This window comes from Arachis hypogaea, chromosome 14, assembly GCF_003086295.3.
Source record: "Arachis hypogaea cultivar Tifrunner chromosome 14, arahy.Tifrunner.gnm2.J5K5, whole genome shotgun sequence".
NCBI classification, from domain to species: Eukaryota; Viridiplantae; Streptophyta; class Magnoliopsida; order Fabales; family Fabaceae; genus Arachis; species Arachis hypogaea.
In genome coordinates, this window is record NC_092049.1 from 80766627 (window position 1) to 80785567 (window position 18941).

Below are 18941 nucleotides of genomic sequence, written 5' to 3' on the forward strand. Positions count from 1 at the left end.
ACATAAACATTCTCTTCTTCATTTGATAAAAAGGGACAAGCTTACAAGTAAATAAGAGAATGATGTAGTGACATAAAGACCAGTGCACATAGACTCTCTTCAATACTAAAAACTAAAAATAACATGATTTGAAAAAGGTTTAAACATAACATGGAAGCAAGTTCTATTTCATACAAGATCTTCCTTATTTAAAACACAGAGAAAGATGGAACAAAGAAGGAATTCCACCACCTTTTACTGTTGTGGGTGTCCACGCTCTTTTCCTTGCTTGTCCTCCTTGTTTCCTCTTGCATTTCCTCGCATCCGTGCCAATCTTGCTTGCTTCCAATCCTCGAGTGCCTTCCTCACTGACTCATGACTCTCTTCCACCCTTTGTCTTTCCTTTCGTGCTAATTCATCCTTCATTTCATCATACTTGGCTATTCCTGGATGCAATATTGGCAGTTGTCCCACTAAGTAGCCGAGCCTGGCTTGAGTATTTATCTGATGTCCTGTTTGACTCATGTAAACTCCTTCTGCGAATGCCCTTTGCTCGTCCAATAGTTCTGCCTGTTCTATTTGTCTTCGATGCATCTCATGTATGTGTGCCCCTTGATGTGCTTGGATGTTGATTAGCCTCTGGGTGGATTCTTGTTGCTGGTTTTGCCTTTGTTCCATCCTGTTGAATGCTTCTCCCCATTGTTGTCCTTGGCTTACTTGTTGTTCCATCATTTGCCTTTGCCACTCATCTTGCTACCCCATCATCTGTAGTTGAAGCTCTTTCTATGCTCCTTGGCTTTCCAAATATTTTCTAGATAAGCCATCAATGGCTTCCTGTAATTGGTGCATGTCCAAGGTCTGTGGTGCTTGTCCCTCTAAGACCTGTCCTTCAACTACTGGAGGGGCTGTCCTCTTTCTTTGCTTCCGTTGAGGCAGGGGAAGTGCTACAGCATTCATCCTTCGGACCGTTATTGGAATGCCTTCCTTTATCCAAACGGGGTCCTCATCTTCAAAAACCACCCTAGCTTTCTTGCATATTCGGTAAATAGTGCTGGGGTAACCTAATGTTCCTCTTGAGTCGCTTTTCTCTGCCATCTTTCTAATTCCTTGAGCTATGATCTCATGAACTTTGATTTCTCCTCCCTTGAGTATACAATGCAACATTGTTGCTCTCTCGAGATTCACCTCCGAGTTGTTTGCAGCTGGGAGAATAGACCTCCTCACTAGCTCGAACCACCCCTTAGCTTCAGGAGTGAGATCTGTTCTCTTAATGAACTTTAGTTTATTTCCTGCACCCCTTTCCCAGTCAGCTCTTGGTACACAAAGGTCTAGTAAAAGCTGGTCATAATTGGGGTTGTTGTCCAATCTTGAGTGGTAACTTTCTTCTTCAAATGGTATAGACCGTAGCTTCAATGCCCTCATTACACTCATGGGACCAAAATCCACCATTGTTCCTCTCACAAAGCTTGTATATGACTCATCTTTTTTATCATACCTGACTGCATTTGCATAAAATTCTCTTATGAGATTTGCATTCACCTTAGTGACCGGGTCAGTGAGGAGCTCCCATCTTCTCCTTTCTACCTTCTCTGTGATTTCGGGGCATTCAGTCTTCTTAACTTGAAATCCCAGCTCATAAATGATTTCTTTATCAACCATCCACCCGTATTGCAATGCATGATGCAAGCTTCTAAATATCTTCTCATCATATGGGTGTTCTTCCATGGGTTCCTTCCCTTCCCTTCTCTTAGAACTTGAAGATGCCATGAATGATGATTTAATATATGAAGGTGGTAATGTTGTGGAGACTTTTGGTTGTTTAGGGTTTTATGGCAATGAGGAGAGTGAGGGGAGGAATGTTTATAATTAGGTAGGGGGTGTATTGTACCGAAATAAAGAGTGGTGAAGGTGTGTGATGACAATGAAGGGTGGTATGGACAAGGGTTGTTTATATAGAGAAATTGTGAGAGAATGGAGGGTGTAGATTGATGAAGAGGTCACTTGATGGATGGTTGGGGTTATGCATGGCTAGAAGACAAGGATCATCACTTTATGATGGGGATTGCTCGGTCTTCTAAGGGTCCCTTTTTTTCAATGTTGCATGGCAACATTTTCCAACGTATTCCCTCTTTAGAACAAGTGTGTAGCCCCTCTTCTTTAAGTGGAAAAATTTCCCCCATTTAAGTGTCCAATCAATCCCTTTTCATGCTTCTTTTCCTTTCCTATAAAGATTTGAAATAAGGGAATTAATATATAAGAAAATTAAAACTCTACGGCTAGAATAAATTGAAAGAAAGGATTTGATTGTTTGTTTATGAATTTCAACTAACTAACTAACTATTGGTGGTTCCTTATATGCATTTTGGTGGCACCATGGGGTGACACCAAACTTAGTTTGAAGCACTGTGATGAAAGTTTTGTGTTAAAAGCTCCCAAGACTAGCATGCAACTTGGTTTGCTTTGAACACCAAACTTGTTCCTCACTATACTCTGCATAAGAAGATTTTCACCAATTGTTTGTTAAGTTTGGATTGAAGCTCATAAAGATTGACTTATTCATTATCATCTGAAAGCATATAAAACATGGGTTGCCTCCCATAAAGCGCTTCTTTAGCGTCACTAGCTTGACCTTTTTCTTTTATCACGGTGGTTGGTAGTGCTTAAAGTCCTCCCCTCTTGCTGTGGACTTGTATCCATTGGTTGGATCAATGATTTCCACATGTTCCAGGGAAAGAACTCTGTTGATAGTGAAGACCTTGGGTAATTGAGATGGCACAGTAGGGAGATTAGGGGGAATATCTAGGAAGTAGGCTGAGACAACTCTATCCCCTGGAGAAAAGTCTTCCGTAGGGATCTTCTTGTTCCTCCATCTCCTTGGTACCTTCTTCTTTGTTTCTTTTGAGGTTGCCTTCCCCTTGGTGGCCTCTTTTCTCCAAGGAGTTGTGATGCTGTCTTCACCTGCCTCTAGAAGTTTGGGTTCCTCCAATTTTTCCTTGAGCTGTGGCAGTTGCTGTTTTCCTTGTTTATCAATTGAGGGGTTTCAGAATGAACTAGCTGTGCTTCAGTGCTTGTCTCCTCCTTCAGTGTCTCCTTATCATTTGTGCTTAGTTCCTTGTCCTCTTGATCTGTCTCTTGTGAGAAGTTGAAAACATTGAAGCTGAGTTGTTCATCATGGATTCTCAATATTAGCTGCCCTTTCTCTACATCGATAAGTGCTCTGGCCGTAGCTAGAAATGGTCTTCCCAATATGATTGGGTGAGTGTGACTTTCTTCCATGTCCAGAATGATAAAGTCTGTTGGGAGAAAGTACTTCCCAACCTTTAGCAACACATTTTCCACCACTCCTATTGCTTGCTTTTGAGTTTTGTCAGCCAGTCTGATAATGACATCTGTGGGCATTATCTCATTGATCTGCAGACTCTTCACCAGGGATAAGGGCAGTAAGTTGATGCTGGCCCCTAAATCACATAGTGCTCTGTCGAACATGTTTTCTCCTATGGCACAAGGTATATGAAAACTTCCTGGGTCTCTTCTTTTTGTAGGCAACTCAGGTTGAATAAGGGCATTACATTCCTTGTTCATCACTATAGTCTGCCCTCCCTTGAGTGAGCTTTTCCTGGGAAGAAGTTCCTTCATATATTTGATGAATGCAGGCATTTGTTGAATTGCCTTGATGAATGGTATGTTCACATGCAGTGATGCAAACAAGTCTAGGAACCTTGAGTATATTCTTTATCCCACAGCACCATTGAGCAGTTGAGGGAATGGTGCATAGAGCTTCAGCAGCTCTTGTTGTGAGATTTCTGGTTCTTTGTGATCTCTATCCTCCTCCTTAGTTTAGTTGTCTTTAGGTTGTTTGCACATTCTGCCTTGCTTGTCTTCAATCTCTTGATCACTTGTAGTGACCATTTTGCAATTTTCCCATCTTACTTTCTTTGCTTCTCCCTTGGGGTTTTTCTCAGTGTCACTTGGGAAGCTATCAGTAGGTTTGGGAATCTTCTCAGCTAAATATCCCACTTGGAATTCCAGCTTCCTAATGGTCTCTCCCTGGTTCTTGATATTGGCTCGCACCTCCTCCTTGAACACCTTATTTTCTTGAATCTCTTGGCTTATTCCTTCCAGTAAGGTTTCAATCTTAGAGAGCCTGTCATCAATTGATGAGTGGTTCGGAGCAAATGTGCTATTTTGGTTTTGATAAGTATGTGGAGAAGTGTTGTTGTGGGGGTGTTGAGATGTCCTCTGGGTGAATTGTTGGTGAGCTGCATTGTTGTTGGAGTTGTAACGTCTCTGGTCTTGGTTTTGATCTTGCTCACTTCCCCACCCAAAGTTCGGGTGATTTCTCCATCCAGGGTTGTAAGTCTTAGAGTATGGATCATAGTTTTTCCTTGGTGAATTCCGAATGTAGTTGGCTTGCTCCTGACTCCCTTCTGCTTCTTGGTTTACTCCTTCTTGTGTTGTTGATGAAGTGGAGATTGCTGCTACTTAGTTCATCTCCATCTTCTTGGTGAGGTCAGCAAGCTGCTGGGTAATTGATGGGATATTTTTGTGGAAAAACGAATTTCTCCAAAACACCTAAACTTAACTGGCAAGTGCACCGGGTCGCATCAAGTAATAATAACTCACGGGAGTGAGGTCGATCCCACAGGGATTGAAGAATTGAGCAATTTTAGTTTAGTGGTTGATTTAGTCAAGCGAATCAAGATTTGGTTGAGAGATTTGTGATTTGCAGAATTTAAATTGCATAGAAAGTAAAGGGAATGGGTAATTGGCATGAAATTAAAGAGAACAGGAATTAAAGTGCTGAATCTTAAAGAACAAGAAATTAAATGGCAGAAACTTAGAACGCAAGAAATGTAAATTGCAAAATCTTAAAGTGCAAGAAATGTAAATGGCTTGAATTGTAAAGGGAATGGGGAGTTGGATTTGCAGAAATTAAACAAGGAAATGTAAAATTGCAACAAACAGAGAAGTAAAGAAAGACTTGAATCGAACCGGATCTTAAAACAAAAATGTAAATGAGCATGAAAACAGTAAACAGGGAATGGGAAATGGAAATTCCGGATCTCAGGACCCAAGAGACTAGAAAGCCAAGTCTAGATCTCAATGCCTTCCTAGATCCAACAAGAACAATTGCAAAGAAAATGTAAATTGCAAAGAAAGTAGATGAAAAGCAATTAACCGAAACTGAATTCAATTGTGCAGTAAAATAAAGCAAGATCCTAAGGTGAGATTGAAACAGAATTTTTTCAATTCTCCACCCAAAATCCAAGACAAGAAAAGTAAAGAGTGCTGGGCAAGAACAAGGAAGAAGAGAGATCAATTCTCCTCCCAAATTCTCTTGAATTAAAACAACAGTGCTAAGAAATGTAAAGGTGAGCTCTCAATCAAACCAGAAAAGAAAGCTCTCTGAAAACTAAAAGGGAAGCTCCCCTAAAACTTAAATTCTAATCTATTTATACACTTTCTTCAAATGGTCTTCAAGCCTTCAATTGGGCCTTTGCTCTTGGTGGAATTGGGTTGAGAGAGGCCTTGGTTGATTGCTCTTGGAGTTTGGAGAAGAACCGAATTGAACCGGGTTGGAATCATGAAAGCTTGAGTAAAAGTTGGAGTAAAAGTTAGGGTCTAACTTTTGCTCCAACTTTTCACATCAGCACCCTTGTTTTGCTGATACCAACGTTAGGGCAAAAGTTAGGGGTCTAACTTTTGCTCCAACGTTGGCCTCCCCTTAGTTATTCATGGCGCCAACGTTAGCCAGAAAGTTAGGGGCTAACGTTGGCGCAAACTTTTGCTAGCCCAGGGAGCTTTTCAGGCGCCAACGTTAGCCAAAAAGTTAGGGGTTAACGTTGGCGCAAACTTTTGGTGCATCCAGGGAGTGTTTTTCATGCCAAAAGTTAGCCAAAAAGTTAGGGGCTAACTTTCGGTCCAGCTTTTGCTTCCTGGTTCATAATTAATCCAAGACTCAAGTCATTCCTCCTAGCCATTCCTTCTTGCATCAACCTTTCTCCAAGCTTTCTTCACCTATCATTAATCAACCAAACACATCAAAGCTATGCTCAAAATCATGAGATATTCATTCTTTCATAATATGTGACAATTATAGCATAAAACCTCATGAAATAGCATGAATTCATACATGGTTGATTAAATCAAAGGAAACATGAAAATCTACCCAATTGGCCTGCTTTTGGCTCAAGAAAGTGCATAATTCAATTGAAAACAAAAGAAAAAGGCTAGTGAAACTAGGCTAAGATGACATGTCATCACAACACCAAACTTAAATCTTGCTTGTCCCCAAGCAAGAAATGAATTATGCTTATAGGTTCTTTCACTTAAGACGGATTGAAGAATAAATTGTAAGGTCCTGTGAGTGAAGTGATTAAGTGTCAGTGGGGTGAACTCTAAATCATATGCTCATGCAAGGGTTTCAGTGCTCACTAGTCCTCACATATTGGGAGTCTTAGGTCTTAGGATTTTCATCCAAATGGTATCATGGAGATCTCTTTATATGTAGTCACCTTGAAGCAGCTTATAGTTTCTGTGCTTTGGCCTTGACTCTAAGTGTCATGTCTCAAAGCGGCTCTTTAGATAAGCTTTCAATCAATACTCCTAAACCAGTTGGTTTTAAGGTATTAGGTGTTAAAGCACCCCTAAGGATTTACTTGCTCAAGCCTCTTTCCTTGACACAGCTCAACCACAAGCATTTACTAGGCTAACAACTCTTTGAGTTTTGTTTCTTCTTTCTTTTTCTGCCTGGTAATTGATGCTTAGAGCCTTGGGCCATGTTCTTTTTGCTTTTGTATTTTCTTTATTTTCTTTTGTTTTGTTTGCTGCTTCTTGGATCAATAGATTTTTGAGAATCTCCACAATACTTCTTTGAACTTCATGTCCTGCCTATGAGCTCCCATGCAAGTTTTCACAAGCATGCAACCTCAATACATAATCATACAACTAGAACCGCCACTTCTCCTAATCTTTTGCTTGCCTCAAAATTGTTTGATTTCTCAATCCTTCTTTTCAAAGAACTTTCATGTGATGCATTTTTGAAATATTGAGTGCAAACAAGTGTGAAAAGTGTAGTGTTGTGAATAGTCAAGCATCTTAGTTATTGAATTACAGAAAAACTATGCTATGCAGGCAGGCAGGGGTATTATGTAACTTTCAATTTAGCAGCATCTGATCAATGAATGGGAGAGGAAAATGGTCCTTCCTGGTGGCATCATTCAATCTTCTATAGTCTATGCACATCCTCCACCCAGTCACTGTTCTAGTAGGGATCAACTCATTCTTCTCATTAGTGATGATCGTCATTCCTCCTTTCTTTGGTACAACTTGAACCGGGCTTACCCATGGGCTGTCAGATATTGGGAAGATTATCCCCGCATTCCACAACTTCATTACTTCCTTCTGGACAACTTCCTTCATTGTGGGATTTAGCCTTCTTTGTGGTTGAACCACTGGTTTGGAATTATCTTCCAAGAGGATCTTATGCATACATACTGCAGGGCTGATTCCCTTCAGGTCATCAATGGTCCATCCTAAAGCATCTTTGTGAGCTTTGAGTACATCAAGAAGTTCTCCTTCTTCCTTCTTTGTCAGGGATGAATTAATGATTACTGGGAAGCTCTCCGATGTGCCAAGGAATGCATATTTGAGATGGGTGGGTAATGGTTTCAGTTCTTGTTTTCGTACTTCTTCCTTCTTGTCTTGTTTTTCATCTTGCTCAGTGGAAGTCTCAGCTACTTGTTCCTCTGTTGCCCCTTGATTTCCTTCTTGCTCTTGAGGACTTTCTTCCAGCATTTCTTCCACCAAACTCTCTATCATGTCCACTCTCACATAATCCTCTTGCTCAGGAATGTGTTGCATTGACTTGAAGACGTTTATGACCATTTGTTCATTGTGGACCCTGAAGATCATTTCTCCTTTTTCTACATCGATAGTGGCTCTTGCTGTGGCTAGAAATGGCCTTCCCAAAATGATTGAATTATTTCCTTCCTCTTCAGTATCCAAAATCACAAAATCTGCTGGGAAAATAAACTCCCCAACCATTACCAATAGATTTTCCACAATTCCAGTGGGTGTTTTGATTGATCTGTCAGCCATGACCAATGACATCCTGGTGGGTTTAAGCTCTTCTATAGCAAGTTTTCTCATCATTGAGAGAGGCATTAAGTTGATGCTGGCACCAAGGTCACAGAGAGCTTTGTTGAGAATTATTCTGCCAATGGTGCATGAGACTACAAAGCTTCCTGGATCCTTGAGTTTTGGTGGAATGCCCCTTTGAATCAAAGCACTGCATTCCTCGGTGAGTAACACGGTTTCCTTCTCAAGCCAACTTCTTTTCTTGTTGATAAGCTCCTTCAAAAACTTGGCATACAGAGGCATTTGCTCAAGTGCTTCAGCAAAAGGAATATTGATTTCCAGCTTTTTGAAAGTTTCCAGGAACTTGTGAAAATGCTAGTCCTTGGTTTCTTTGTTGAACCTCTGGGGATATGCAGTGGAGGTACAAAGGTTTTCTCTGCTTGTTGCTTTTGATTCTTGGTTGGCTTTTCAACTGCTTCATTCCCTTTTTTTGGAATTTTTGATTGTTCTTCCTTTGCTTGAGTTTACTTTGAAGCTTCCTTGCTTGCCATTGCATCATCATCATTGGCTTCTTCTGTGTGTGTTGGCTATTCATCTTCTATTGGTCTTTTGCTGCTCTCTACTTGCTTCTTAATAGTGTCATTGTTACTCATCAATGTTCTCCCACTCCTTAATTGTATCGCCTTGCATTCTTCCTTAGGATTTGGAATCGTGTCACTCGGCAGAGAGCTTGAGGGTCTCTCAAGAGAAATCTGCTTGGAGATTTGCCCCATCTGTCTCTCTAGGCTCTTCAGGGATGCTTCCTGATTCTTGGTTGTCATTTCCTGGTGTTTCAACATTTTATCTATCACGGCCTCCAAGTTAGTGATTCTCTGGGCTTCAGGTGATACTTGAGGTGGGTTATGAGATGTGGGTGGTGGATGGTAGGCATTTTGGTTGGGGTTGGGATAGTTATTTTGAGTTTTTCTATAGGGGTTCTGGTTAGTTTGCTGCTGGTTGTGGTTTTGGTTGCTTCTTGGGTTGTTTTGGTTCGAGTTCCTCTGCCATGGTTGCTGGTTTTGGGTCTGATTATCTCCCCATCTAAGGTTTGGGTGGTTCTTCCAAGATGGATTGTATGTATCACCATACACTTCATTTGGTCCTTGGTTGTGCATATACTGTACTTGCTCTTGTTGTTGTTCTTCTTAAGTTTCTTCATTCTGTCCCCATGTGGTTGATGGTTGGCTAGTGTTAACTGCTGCAACTTGGAGACTATCAATCCTCTTGGCCATTTGTTCAAATTGTTGTTGAATTTGCTGCTGCATCATCTTGTTTTGAGCCAAGATTGGGTCCACTCCTTCTAGCTCCATTACTCCTCTTCTTTGTGATGGTTGGCGGTTTCTTTGATGAGCAAAGAAATATTGGTTGTTAGCCACCATATCAATGAGATTTTGAGCTTCCTTTGCAGTTTTCATGAGTTGCAAGGAACCTCCAGCTGAATGATCCAAAGCTTCTTGAGATTTCAATGTTAAGCCCTCATAGAAATTCTACAGCTTATCCCACTCAGTGAACATTTCAGGAGGACATTTCCTGATTAGAGCCTTGTATCTCTCCCAAGCCTCATGGATGGGTTCAGCCTCCATTTGTGTAAATGTTTGTACCTCAGTCTTCAACCTTATGATCCTTTGAGGTGGGTAAAATTTGGCAAGAAACTTGGTTACCAAATCATCCCAATTGTTGATGCTGTCTCTTGGAAAGGATTCCAACCATTGAGTGGCCTTGTCTCGGAGAGAAAATGGGAATAGCAATAGCTTGTAGCTGTCAGGAGGCACACCATTAGTTTTAACAGTGTTACAAATCCTCAAGAAGGTGGATAAGTGTTGGTTCGGATCTTCAAGTGGTCCTCCACCAAAAGAGCAATTGTTTTGAACCAAAGTGATGAGTTGTGGCTTTAGTTCAAAATTGTTTGCATTGAAATTTGGAGTTAAGATGCTACTTCCACAATGTCTAGGATTTGCAAAAGTATAGAAAGCTAAAACTCTCCTCTGGGGTGGATTGTTATTGTTGTTGTCTGCTCCACCTGGTGGATTAGTTGAATATTCCTCCATATCTTGGAATTCTTCTTCTGATTCCTCTTCTCCAACAATATTTTTCCCTCTTTCAGCTCTTCTTAACCTTCTAAGAGTTCTTTCGTCTTGTTCATGAAAGATGGGTGTATTTCTTCTTGTACCTGACATACAAGCAGAACATAAGAAACACACAAACCAGTGACACTTCAATCTATTGCTAGAATGAAGTTTTAGTTAGCTTAAGCAAAAATTCAAACAGTTAGTGGGTTAATTGAAAATTAAAGGAACAGAAAATAAAAATGCTAGATCTAGATCACCACCTCACTTAATCATTGTCAATCTAATCAATCCCCGGCAACGGCGCCAAAAACTTGATGGGATATTTTCGTGGAAAAACGAATTTCTCCAAAACACCCAAACTTAACCGGCAAGTGCACCGGGTAGCATCAAGTAATAATAACTCACGGGAGTGAGGTCGATCCCACAGGGATTGAAGGATTGAGCAATTTTAGTTTAGTGGTTGATTTAGTCAAGCGAATCAAGATTTGGTTGAGAGATTTGTGATTTGCAGAATTTAAATTGCATAAAAAGTAAAGGGAATGGGTAATTGGCATGAAATTAAAGAGAACAGGAATTAAAGTGCTGAATCTTAAAGAACAAGAAATTAAATGGCAGAAACTTAGAACGCAAGAAATGTAAATTGCAAAATCTTAAAGTGCAAGAAATATAAATGGCTTGAATTGTAAAGGGAATGGGGAGTTGGATTTGCATAAATTAAACAAGGAAATGTAAAATTGCAACAAACAGAGAAGTAAAGAAAGACTTGAGTCGAACCGGATCTTAAAACAAAAATGTAAATGAGCATGAAAACAGTAAACAGGGAATGGGAAATGGAAATTCCGGATCTCAGGACCCAAGAGACTAGAAAGCCAAGTCTAGATCTCAATGCCTTCCTAGATCCAACAAGAACAATTGCAAAGAAAATGTAAATTGCAAAGAAAGTAGATGAAAAGCAATTAACCGAAACTGAATTCAATTGTGCAGTAAAATAAAGCAAGATCCTAAGGTGAGATTGAAACAGAATTTTTTCAATTCTCCACCCAAAATCCAAGACAAGAAAAGTAAAGAGTGCTGGGCAAGAACAAGGAAGAAGAGAGATCAATTCTCCTCCCAAATTCTCTTGAATTAAAACAATAGTGCTAAGAAATGTAAAGGTGAGCTCTCAATCAAACCAGAAAAGAAAGCTCTCTGAAAACTAAAAGGGAAGCTTCCCTAAAACTTAAATTCTAATCTATTTATACACTTTCTTCAAATGGTCTTCAAGCCTTCAATTGGGCCTTTGCTCTTGGTGGAATTGGGTTGAGAGAGGCCTTGGTTGATTGCTCTTGGAGTTTGGAGAAGAACCGAATTGAATCGGGTTGGAATCATGAAAGCTTGAGTAAAAGTTGGAGTAAAAGTTAGGGTCTAACTTTTGCTCTAACTTTTCACATCAGCACCCTTGTTTTGCTGATACCAACGTTGGGGCAAAAGTTAGGGGTCTAACTTTTGCTCCAACGTTGGCCTCCCCTTAGTTATTCATGGCGCCAACGTTAGCCAGAAAGTTAGGGGCTAACGTTGGTGCAAACTTTTGCTAGCCTAGGGAGTTTTTCAGGCGCCAACGTTAGCCAAAAAGTTAGGGGCTAACGTTGGCGCAAACTTTTGGTGCATCCAGGGAGTGTTTTTCATGCCAAAAGTTAGCCAAAAAGTTAGGGGCTAACTTTTGGTCCAGCTTTTGCTTCCTGGTTCATAATTAATCCAAGACTCAAGTCATTCCTCCTAGCCATTCCTTCTTGCATCAACCTTTCTCCAAGCTTTCTTCACCTATCATTAATCAACCAAACACATCAAAGCTATGCTCAAAATCATGAGATACTCATTCTTTCATAATATGTGACAATTATAGCATAAAACCTCATGAAATAGCATGAATTCATACATGGTTGATTAAATCAAAGGAAACATGAAAATCTACCCAATTGGCTTGCTTTTGGCTCAAGAAAGTGCATAATTCAATTGAAAACAAAAGAAAAAGGCTAGTGAAACTAGGCTAAGATGACATGTCATCAGTAATGAGCTTGTTTTGGGCCAACAGAGCGTCTACATTGTTTAGCTCCATCACTCCTCTTGTGTTCCCTCTTTCGGAAGCATAGAAGTAGTCGTTTTCTGCTACTGTTTCAATAACATCTATGGCTTCCTCAATGGTCTTCTTCTTGTTTATGGACCCTCCAGATGAATGGTCTACTGCCTTCTTTGACTCATAAGAGAGCCCTTCATGGAAAATGTGCAGCTGGACCCATTCGTTGAACATGTCAGGTGGACACCTCCTTGTTAAGTCTTTGAACCTCTCCCATGCTTCATACAGAGTCTCACCATCCTGTTGCCTAAAGGTTTGAACCTCAGCTCTCAGCCTATTGATTCATTGAGGAGGGTAGAATCTTGCTAAGAATTTGTTCACCACATCCTCCCACGTTGTCAAGCTCTCCCTTGGGAAGGATTCCAGCCACTTGGCTGCCTTGTCTTTGAGTGAGAAGGGAAATAAGAGCAATCTATAGGCGTCAGGATGAACACCATTAGATTTCACTGTGTCACATATTCTCAGGAAGGTGGTCAAATGTTGGTTGGGATCTTCTTGAACACCTCCTCCAAATGAACAGTTGTTCTGAATAAGGGTGATGAGCTGTGGTTTAAGTTCAAAGTTGTTGGCATGGATTGTTGGTTTTTGGATGCTACTTCCACAATTGCCTGGGTTTGGATTAATGTAAGAGCCCAAAACTCTTCTATCCTCCCCAGCATGATTTGCTCCACCTCCTCTGCCATGGTTGTGAATCTCTTTTTCATGATGATTTTCCATGTTTTCTTCCATGTTTGGTTCAAAGTATTCCCCAAACTGTTCCTCTTCTTCTTCAGCACCAACTACTCGTTTTCCTTTTGCCTCCCTCCTTAGTCTAAGGAAGGTTCTCTTTGGTTCAGAATCAAAGGAAGTTGAAGCCCCGCTTCTTCTCCCTGTCATACAACCAACAAGTACAAGCAGAGAATATAGGTGCAGACAGTACTTGTGTCAGAATTGATGTTAGTTGTGGGTGATGCAATATACCAAACAGTTAGTGGGTTAGCAAATAGAATTGAAAATAACAAATAAAAACAAAAGAGTAGAGGGAGAAGAGAAGAAGTTTAACTAAAATAAAAAGTAAATCACTCAAACAGAAAATGAAATACACAAAATAAAATGCCCAATCTAGTGATCTTTCAATCTAATCATTGTTGATGCACAATCAATCCCGGCAACGGCGCCATAAACTTGATGCACGGAAAACTTGTCTCTCAACAAATCTCCCTTTGGCAAGTGTACCGAAGTTGTCGTCAAGTAAAAACTCACAATAGAGTGAGGTCGAATCCCACAGGGATTGATTGATCAAGCAACTTTAATTAGAAGAATGTTCTAGTTGAGCGAATCCAGAATTTGGGTTGAGAGTTGCAGAAAATAAAATGGCGGGAATGTAAATAACAGAAAAGTAAATGCTAGAATTAAAGGACTGGAAGTAAATGGCTGAAAATAAATTGCAGAATTGTAAATGGGAATGGGGGATTTGCTCATAAAAGTAAATCGCAGAAATTAAAGAGAATGGGTGAGATTAGAGATGGGGAGTTCATTGGGCTTAGGAGATGTTGCAATTCTCCAGATCAAGTTCATTTTCATCTCTTCCTCAATCAATGCACTCATTGATCTCCTTGGCAATCTTAAGTGATTGAATTACAATTCCTTGCAATTCAATCTCTCAAATCTTGATCAATAGCCAATTCCTTGGTCAATTGCTCATGAGAAGAGAAGAAGTATGGTCACTGATTATACCACATGCATTTGCCAAACCAAGTATTGAGAGGGTTACAGTCACATACCCATCCAAACCCAATTTGGTCCAGCATGAGAAAGCATTTCTAGCTTGATCTCTTCATTCCTCTTCCAAGGTTCAAAAGAGATCCAAGTTTGAATAGCTTCTCTTCCAAGATAACTACTCAATTGGATGAAGATCAAAAGCTTTCAAGTAAAATCAAGAGGAAAGATAGAAGAAGAACAATGAAAATTAGTATTGATCCATCAAATTACAACAGAGCTCCCTAACCCAATGAAAGGGGTTTAGTTGTTCATAGCTCTTGAAAATGAAAACAAAGATGGAGAATACATCATAAAACTAGAAATTGCAAAGAAAGTAAATACAGAGAGTGGTTCTTCAGCCTCTCCAGCTATTTTACAATTCAAAGCTACTCCTATATATACTACTCTTCTCAGCTTCTAGTTCACTCTTCAAGTCTTGGGCCTTTGGATCTTGAGTTTGAAGTAGTTCCTTTCTTTATTTGGGCTTGGCTTTACTTGCAGAGAGAAAGTGCAGAGTGAGCAGAGACTTAAGCTCAGGGCGTAAGGAGTGTTAATCATTTAATGAAAGTCCAAGTTCGGGAACGTTAGTGACACTTAACATTGTCACTAACGTTCCAATGCACCCCTTTTGCCTTTCGTTAAAACCCACGTTAACTAAGTTAACGTGGCTTTTAACGTTGCCTTGTCAACCTTCGAGAACGTTAGTGACACTCAACATTGTCACCAACGTTCCAGTGTGCCCCTTCTTGATTCACGTTAAAGCTCACGTTAACTAGGTTAACGTGGCTTCTAACGTGGCCTTTGCCATCCTTCGAGAACGTTAGTGACATTCAACATTGTCACTAACGTTCCAATGTGCCCCTAGGTCTCACGTTAGAGTCCACGTTAACTAGGTTAACGTGGCTTCTAACGTGGCCATCTTTTAGCCATCCCAACGTTAGTGACAATGTTGAGTGTCACTAACGTTGGCTCATCTTTCATTTTTCATCGTTAGTTTCCACGTTAACCAAGTTAACGTGACTCTTGGGGGTTGTGTGGTTGCTTCAACGTTAGTGACAATGTTGGGTGTCACTAACGTTGTCGACAACTCTTCATTCTCTACGTTAGTTCCCACGTTAACCAAGTTAACGTGGGAGTTAACGTGGTACTTAGCACCATAGGCCAACGTTAGTGACAATGTTGAGTGTCACTAACGTTGGCTTCTCTCCCTCCCCCTTAACGTTAGAGGCCACGTTAACTAGGTTAACGTGGCTTCTAACGTGGCCACTTATGAGTAAGTGCCAACGTTAGTGACAATGTTGAGTGTCACTAACGTTGGCTCAACTTCTTTTCTCCACGTTAGAGTTCACGTTAACTTGGTTAACGTGACTCTCTAACGTGGGTATTGATGGCTTTTTGAGAGTGTTATTGGCAATCACTTTTCTCATTAATCTTTGCAAGTTACCTCTCCTTTTCTTGCTTCTTTTTGGTCCTGAAATCAAGCAACAAAGTGCATCAAAGCTCTAGTCCAAGTCATGAGTAATGCAACATAATATTTGTCACTAAACTTATGCAAAATCCTCATGAAATCATGTAAAATGCACAATGTATGCTTGAGTCAAGGCATAAGTGAATATTTACCCAAAACTAGCTTATTTCCTAAAGAAATGCATGAAACTATCCTAAAACCAGTAAAGAAAAGGTCAGTGAAACTGGCCAAAATACCCTGGCATCAGTAGGTAGAAATATTTTGGCATGTAGTTAGATTCATATAGATAGGTTGCATTGCATAAGTTCCACCATTTTGCCTTCACTCTTATAGTTTCTCTTGAGCTTAGCATGAGGACATGCTAATGTTTAAGTGTGGGAAGATTTGATGCACCACTATTTCGTGGTACATCTTGTGCTTAGTTGAGTGGATTTTATCCATTATTCTTACATTTATTCATAGAATTCGCATGTTTTGCATTTTCCTTCCTAATTTTGTGCTATGATTGAAAACATGCTTCTTTGGCCTTAAATTTGCTAATTTTAAATCTCTCTTATTATCATTCGATGCCTTGATATGTGTGTTAAGTGATTTCAAGGTTTATAAGGCAGGAATGGCTTAGAGGATGGAAAGGAAGCATGCAAAAGTGGAAGGAATACAAGAAACAGAAGGAATTGCTAAGCTGTCCAGCCTGACCTCTTCGTATTTAACTGACCATAACTTGAGCTACAGACGTCCAAATGAGGCGGTTCTAGTTGCGTTGGAAAGCTAACATCCGAGGCTTAGAAATATTGTATAATTTGTTATAGTTGCTTTGAATATAAGTGACACACACGTGTGCATCACGTGCACGCGTGCATCTGCAAAAATTCAGCGTATCAGAATTAGCCCCCAACAATTTCTGCGCTATTTTTGACCCAGTTCTCGGCCCAAAAAACACATATTAGAGGCTGCAGAGTGGAGGAATCAAGAGACACTTCTCATTATTCACAATTTAGGTTTTAGATATAGTTTCTAGAGAGAGAGGCTCTCTCTTCTCTCTTAGGTTTTAGGACTTTAGGATTAGATTTTCAATTTCAGATTTCTATTTTAGTTTAATTATTTTCTCTTCTACTCTTATTTATTCTAGCACTTCAGTTATCTATTTCTCTTGTTGGTTTGTTAATTTCCCCAATTTAGTTTATGAACTCCTTGTTAGATTTGATTTTCTATTTAATGCAATTTGAGGTATTTCAGATTTATGATTGCTTTCTGAAATTTATGTTATTGATGCTTCCAATTTAATTTAGATTTCTCTACTTTTGGCTTTGGTTGAGTAATTAGAGACTCTTGAGTTATCAAAATCCTTTGTTGATTGATAATTGGATTTTGCTGGTTAATTTGGATCCTTCTAAAGCTAGTCTTTCCTTAGGAGTTGACTAGGACTTGAGGAGTCAAATTGAATGCTCCACTTGACTTTCCTTCATAGTTAGAGGTTAACTAAGTGGGAGCAATAAGCAATTCTCATTACAATTGATAAGGATAACTAGGATAGGACGTCCAGTTCTCATATCTTGCCAAGAGCTTTTCTAGTTATTAATTTACCTTCTTGTTATTTTACTTTCTTGTTCCTTATTTCAAAACCCAAAAAGATAAAATCCCATAACCAATAATAACTACACTTCCCTGCGATTCCTTGAGAGATGACCCGAGGTTTAAATACTTCAGTTATTAATTTTTATTGGGTTTGCTTTAGTGACAAACAAAACTTTTGTATGAAAGGATTCTTGTTGGTTTAGAAACTATACTTCAAAGGAAACTTTATTTGTGAAATTCTTTACTAGCAAAAATCTGTTCATCAAAATGGACCAGAAAAATTAAGGCATACATATGATTGAGGCCATCAATTGTTATTAGCTCACTTATCCCAAATAGCCTACCACTCCATTTACCTTTGTTAGCCACCTTGAGCCTTTTAATCTCCATTTGTTCTATATTTTACCACATCACTAGCCTTAAGTGGAAAAACAATTAATTACCTGATTTTAATCTTTTGTTAGCTTAAGTTAGAGATTGTGTATCAATTAAGTGTGGGGAACTGTGGGAACTTCGGTTGATGAAAGTGTGTTGTGTTTTATTAGCAAAAGTATTGGTAATTTGGGTGAATACTCATATGAGACCAGAAAAATTAAAATCTCATGTGCATTGATATGTTATGTTTACTTTTATATTTAAAAAAAAAAACCAAAAATATTATTAGAATATAAATAAATAAATAGGGGACAAAAATTACCCCAATGCTAAGTCTAATAAAAGATCAATGCATATGTGGTAAAATTAAAGAAAGTTGATACATGAGTATGTGAAATATACAAAAGGGAAATTTTGGGTAGCTCGGCATGATTTTAGAAGTATATAGTGTGTGTGTGTGTGTGTGTAGGTGAGAACTTAGGTTAGTCAAAAATTCATATTATAGCTCACTTGGCCATACATGTATCCTCACACTTACCTTAGCGCCATTACAACCCTGAAAAGACCATACGATGTTTACATTAGTATACTAAATATTTGTTGATTGGATAGATGAAGAACAAAGTTTAGAAAGCATCATTAGAGAAGAGTAGAGTGATTCACCCTAGACACCTGAGAGATTAGAGTGTATATACACTTCCTGTGAGGGTTCAATGCTTGTTTCTATGTTCCCTGCTTTCATGAGCTACCTGCTTACAAGATTACTTGTCTTTTATTGTATGATTTGAATTAGTGAAATCTGATTTATGTTTGTCTTGAAGAACTTGTTTACTTTTAACCAAGTAGGTAGAAATACTTTTGCATGTAGTTGGATTCATATAGATAGGTTGCATTGCATAAGTTCCACCATTTTGCCTTCACTCTTATAGTTTCTCTTGAGCTTAGAATGAGGACATGCTAATGTTTAAGTGTGGGGAGATTTGATGCACCACTATTTCGTGGTACATCTTGTGCTTAATTGGGTGAATTTCATCCACTATTCTTACATTTATTCATAGAATTCACATGTTTTGCATTTTCCTTTCTAATTTTGTGCTATGATTAAAAACATGCTTCTTTGGCCTTAAATTTACTAATTTTAAACCTCTCTTATTACCATTCAATGCCTTGATATGTGTGTTAAGTGATTTAAAGGTTTATAGGGCAGGAATTGGTTAGATGATGGAAAGGAAGCATGCAAAAGTGGAAGGAATACAAGAAACTGAAGGAATTGCTAAACTGTCCAGCCTGACCTCTTCGTACTTAACTGACCATAACTCGAGCTACAGAGGTCCAAATGAGGCAGTTCCAGTTGCGTTGGAAAGCTAACATCCAGACTTCAAAAAGATATATAATTTGTCATAGTTTCCCTGAAGATAGGCGATGTGAACATGTGCATCTGTGAAAATTCAGCGTATCAGAATTCGCCCCCAGTAATTTCTAGGCTATTTTTGACCCAGTTTTT

The 18941-nt window shown here is 39.3% G+C and overlaps 1 non-coding gene across 1 annotated transcript; it reads left to right on the plus strand.

Annotated features, from left to right (window-relative positions):
* Positions 1-12451: 12451 nt before the first annotated feature.
* Positions 12452-12555, plus strand: LOC112745824 (small nucleolar RNA R71). The gene has a single exon (XR_003173732.1). It is a non-coding gene; the product is annotated as a small nucleolar RNA R71 (small nucleolar RNA).
* Positions 12556-18941: the final 6386 nt, after the last annotated feature.